Below are 6,000 nucleotides of genomic sequence, written 5' to 3' on the forward strand. Positions count from 1 at the left end.
GAATGTTGTTGTGGGGTCTTTTGTGACCTCTCGGATGAGTCATCGCTGCGCTCTTGGGATCATTTTGGTTGGCTGGCCAGTCCTGGGAAGGTTCACCACTGTTCCATGTTTTTGCTATTTGTGGAAAATGGCTCTCACGGTGGTTCGCTGGAGTCCCAAAGCTTTAGAAATGGCTTTCTAACCTTTTCCACACTGATAGATCTCAATTAATCTCAGTTATGTTTTAACAGGGTTGGATCACTTTTTCACACAGGGCCATGTAGGTTTGGATATTTTTTCTCCCTTAATATTAAAAAGTTAAAGTGTGACAAACATGCAAAAAAAAAAAAGAAATCAGGAAGGGAGCAAACCCTTTTTCACACCAGTGTAGTATGTTTGAAAACACGCACACACATTGCTTGAACATCTTATGTCTCATTCACTACCCATTTTGAATAAAGCTGGGATCGCATGCCCTCTGAGCCCCGTCATACACACACACGTTAGGATCACAGACGAACAAATCTCCCTTCTTTTCCCCCACTATCCTGCAAATCCCCTCCCACCTGTCCTTGCTATCGGTCCTTGCACAACCTGTGTATTTATCAAAGTCTCCTCTGGGATCAGCGACTGGCAAACGGCTTCTCTTGAACAGGGGGGGTAAGACTGATTGATTTTTATGTTGGATGTGTTGTTCCTCTCTGTAGCGGCCCGAAAGCCCATATTGAGCCCGATCACTTTTAATTGGCACTTTCAGCTTTGAAATACGTGCGGTGGTTAGACTTCGAAAACCCACTCCTTATCGTCCTCCCTCGGTGACCTGCCCACCGCGCACACACACGCACTCACACTAGATTAGACAACACAAGATTATGAAACACACAACCACAGTGAAGGTAGAAGAAGACGTATCCCCGGTATGATTCAAAGCTACTTCCCTCTAATTAGTCTGAAGAGATGAGAGGGGAGGGCAAGAACAGGTAGCTGCTTCTCGTCTTCTCCCAAATCCCTGGCAGACAGGAAAGCACAAGAATTTTCTCATCCTCCAACGAAATGAAGCCCGCCTCCTCTGAAACATTCACAATCAGCTTAGGGGTGATGGTGCTTGTCGGGAACTTTCTGGTGATCACCCAGACCTTCTGTTCGGGGTCTCATTCCTTTTAAGAGTGTTTGATGCGACAAAGTTGTGATGAAAAATACAGCAAGAAGGATAAGGAGTGGTCCCGGAACATGAAAAGAGCACACGAGAGAAAACTGTGCTCCAGACCCAAATGAATGATTTATGCTGAAGCGAGTACGTTACTGGGACGGAAAAATAGCAGATTGAACACAGCGATTGTACTTATCAACACTGTGCAGTACACAATCCCAGCCTGGCGTTATTCCAGCATCATACATTCCGCAAACAAAAGCAAACTGTGATCAGCGTTCATGGGAGACTTTATCTCGCCTCATCTCCAAAGTAGCATACTAAGCGTGCTATCGCCCAAACAAGTGAGGCTAAAACAGTCTCGAAAAGCGATAACGCACCTGCCATTACAGTGTTTTATTATCTGCTAAGGCTGGAGGAGATTATGGTGAGGAATACACCAACACTAACTTTCCTTAAATCTTATTTTCTGTTTTATTTTGCTCCTCAGAGGTGAAGGAGGGTTGGCAGACGCAAATATGAGAACCCAGTGTGCAGCATGAAGCGGTCCCAGTGATATTCGGAACTCGCAAGGCCTGTCAAGATACCAATTTTTGCTGGACGATAATTGTCCTACAAATGATTGCCGATAAACAATATTTTTATTTTGAGACCATTTTTATCTTATGAACAATTTGTTCATGTACAGTCCATCTGTGAATGGCTTCCCATCTCAGCGGCAGCCCAGTGTTGCCAACTTGGCCATTTTCTCGCTAAATCTGGCGACTTTCCAAACCCCCTTGGTGATTTATATCCCCAAAGGCGACTAGCGTCAAATGTATGGGCTGGTATTTGGAGACATAAAAGTGAAAGCATGTATCGTTCTGCGGTTGCTGTCGAGAGGTCCTGCCCGCCTCACAGCAGTCACCTCCCACGGTACACTATCTGCCTGTCCCGGACTCACCACATCGGCGATTAGCGTGCCACGGGCTCCGAGCACACATCTACAGCGCAATTCTCTTCAGACTCAACTCTAAACTCCAGTGAGACTCATTGCATAGACTAGCCTACTTCCCCTTCCCTTGCTCATCCAATCAGCAGTCAGAACACAGTCTAGATGCATTCACAGAGTTGCGGTGAGTTGGATAATTCACATTCTTTTCGAAAACACACATTTGCCCTACTTTGGTGTTGAAAAAAAATATAATAGCCGTGCAATAAACCGTGCAATAAACCGTGCAATAAACAGCATACAAAACTGTAAATAGTGTATACAACTTCTTGATTTGTATTACCTTCATTTTTCATTTTCTATGCTCTTGTGTGCTTTTCTACTCTGCTTTTGCTGCTGTGAATCTGGAATGTGGGACGAAGGCCCCGCCCACAAGAGAACGTTCTTGGGATTATTTTGTTGACAGGTTGAAAAAAACGTTGGATAGCATATTTTATTTTATCGCGTCACTCTGCGTGAGATTATGCTTGGTTTAATAAAAAGACTTTGGGGCAACACTACACGCAAGCTTTGAGAAACTAAACAAAAACCCCACTTCCTCCTACGACGCTTGATGATACAATGCTGATGTCAACGTTAGTTTTGCTTGTGTGATGCCGATGCTTACGGATGTCACGGACAGAATTAGAAATGAAACTGGAAAGAGGAAAACGAGGGATATCAAGCCCATAAAATAAAAACCAGATGACTGGTACGTCTCGGGAATACCACAAAGAAAGTAGTTTGATGACGGGGTGTTTGATTAACGTGAACGCACGCTTTGGATCACAGCCGCAAACATCCATTTTTCATGTTAGCACGAGGACGAAACGCAAACAGAACAATCGACCTCAAACAGATCACATAATCACCCCGGCGTGTGTGAATTGGCGCTAATGTATGCATGCGCGTTTCATAATGGATAAAACAGTTGACTGTATTTGTGCTTTGTATCCTGTGAGCGCGCATGCATAATGCACGTGTGCACACGCAGGACCCAAACACAGAGTGGGTGATTAATTTATGTGGCACAACGGGATTGAGATTAATATTGTATCCTTGCACACACATTAGAAACAAATTATATCAGGAGGAAGGAAAAAAATGAGCAATTTTCTGTCGATAGAATATAAATCACAAGTACACAAAACGGTACTTTTCTTTGTGTTGTACAAACTCGGGTTATTTCTTTGTTTTGAACGGTAAATTGACTGCAATTCACTTGTGCAGCCTAATACAACTGGTTGCAAGTTTACCACCAATTAATTGAGGAATAAATCACACCGTTGCCTCAGCAACACTTATTCAAAGCTGGGGTGCGTCTGTGTGTGTGTGTCTGTGTGTGTGTGTGTGTGTTTTTAACGAGGCAGACCTTGCAGTCTACGCTCAACAAAGATATAAACGCAACACGTTTGTGCTCCCATCTTTCATCAGCTGAACTCCAAAATGCAAAACTTTTTTTCCGGTGCACACAAAAGGTTTCTTTCTCTCAGATGCTGTTGACAGGTCTGTCTAAATCCGTGTTGTCGAGATAAGCCATCCACTTCACAGGTGTGGCATATCAAGTTAAACAGCCTGGTTACTGCACTGGTGTGCCTTAGGCTGGCCGCAATAAAAGGCCACTGCAAAATGTGGAGTTTAACTGTTTGTGTGAGGGGGTACTCAGTATCTGGTGTGACCAAAATCTGGTTCACGCAGTGCAACACATATACCCCTTTTTCCACTGGAGCGAACTTTGGTGTCGGTGCTGGATTCGAGGCCGGGGTGGAACCATATTGCCTGCGAACTGACTCGACACCAGTTTCAGTTAAGTTAAACAAATACAACTTACGGGAGTCCAGACAGGTCTGACTTGTGCCTGGGTCTTCTTTTGTGATGGCCTCTGCGGTTTTGGTGGAATTATTTACCAAAATAATGCATTACTCTCCTCCAACCACTGCCACTCCTGCCTACGTCCTTCTTTTGGTCTCTGTAGCCCTTCTTTAATTGCTTAAGGTTTTGATTTATTTCTTCAAAAGACTGAAAAAAGACCCGCTGCAGCAGCCATCTCGCTTCTGATGTGTTCCAGTATTGGCTGGGTCCGTGTCGCCGTTTCAGATTTCTTCTACACTTCTTCGGATGTCCAAATGGACAAGAGACAGCGGGTTTCCTCCGGTGTCCATGTTTTCGGAGCGTTTTCCTTTGTTAGGGTTTGCAATGCAATGGAAAAAAGATGGCGGTAATTCTGAGACTTTTTTTTAGGTAACCCTGCCCACTGCATCATGCAAATAGTTCGCCCCCTCGGCCGTGAAATAAGGATGACAGACATGGCCGCAAGAGGCACCCAGCTAGCTTTCTCACTTCGCAACAGCCTAGACACATTTTCAACACACACCACACTTCCAGCCTTCAAAATAAGAGTGGCGCACATCCTGTCCAATAGCTTACATTAATAAAAGAACTACTGTACATCTTGTTCAACCACAAGCACGGATATGATCGTTAGGATGTCAGGATTTTTGCATTTATTTAACGTTTTAGTCACTGGCGCAAGAAAACACACAATCTTTGGTGATAAAATAAGTGTAAAAATGGAAAAAAATGAATTTAGGAAAAAATACAACAGATATCATAGGGTCCTAGATATGCCACACATGTAAGGTGGATGGATTATCTCAGCAAAGGAGAAATGCTAGCGCTCACACAGATTTCGACAGATTTGGCAACATTTGTGAGAAATAAACCATTTTGTGTGCATAGAAAATGTACATCCTAGGGATGTCCGGATCCGATCTACAGGATCGGGATCGTCTGCCGATCCCCTGTATTTTGAAGATCGAATAATATCGGCTTCCGCCACGAGATCGGGCCGATCTGGTTGCCGTATCACGTTTGTAACTCAGGTGCGGTAATGCGCCTCAAAGCTGGTTGCCACTCGACTCCCGCCATCCGCAAGAAGAAGAAAACACAATGGTGGCCGTGGCCACCCTCGATCCCTCTCTGGCCACCCTACTGGCCATCTAGACATTTCAGGTATCACCTTATTGCCACCCCTGTGTGAGTAATGGTCTCACCTTGGCCTCCCCAATGAAACATTTCTGGCTCCACCACTGCTCGCACGGGAAGTGCTGCTCTAACCGCTGGTTGTTTAAATTACTATTGCGCTAAAGAGAGTTTGGTAAAAAAAAAAAGGTCATATATTCCAAATCAGACCACAAATCGATCTATAACCATGGTTTGTTGCAAAAGCCTAACAATGTTGTCGGCCATGCTGTGTAGTTCAGCAATACTTTGGTTGCATTATTTTTAATGCTTTGAAGAGATATTTTCATAACCATATGAAATTCCACAAATTCATGTTTGTACCGGATTGGATCGGCAAGACTATAAAAATGTCGGATCAGATCGGAAGCCAAAAAATGTGGATCGGGACACCCAGAGTGCATACCATTCAGAATCCGCTTGCCCTTGGCAAAACATAGCGCCTCCTTCCTTCCCTACATTTTCCCTGTCTTCCCTCTTGCTACGCCTCTCCGTCTTGAAATGGATGGATGCAAACAGAGCATTAGCGGAGTTTAATTAATTGACTGGCCAAACACAATCTGGCCCACATCAGTCTGCAATTTAATATGAACTCACCCACAGTGCGCTTAGTCATCCCAGGCATGGTAATAAATCTCACTTTGACTTGATAACACAGACTATGATGGATACAGATTTGACTAAAGAAAATAGTGTGTGTGCGTGTGTGTGTGTGTGTTGATAGTAACGAAAGTATGGGAATGATGGATATGACAGACAATCGACAGACGGGTGAGCTGTGAGAGGCAGACCTGATAATGATAGTATTTATCTGGGTTAGGTGTCATGGCTCCTTATGCTGCATTATAAACAGATAAAAGGCTATAATGTCTTCCACTGC

Source organism: Dunckerocampus dactyliophorus, chromosome 6, assembly GCF_027744805.1.
Source record: "Dunckerocampus dactyliophorus isolate RoL2022-P2 chromosome 6, RoL_Ddac_1.1, whole genome shotgun sequence".
Classification (NCBI taxonomy): domain Eukaryota; kingdom Metazoa; phylum Chordata; class Actinopteri; order Syngnathiformes; family Syngnathidae; genus Dunckerocampus; species Dunckerocampus dactyliophorus.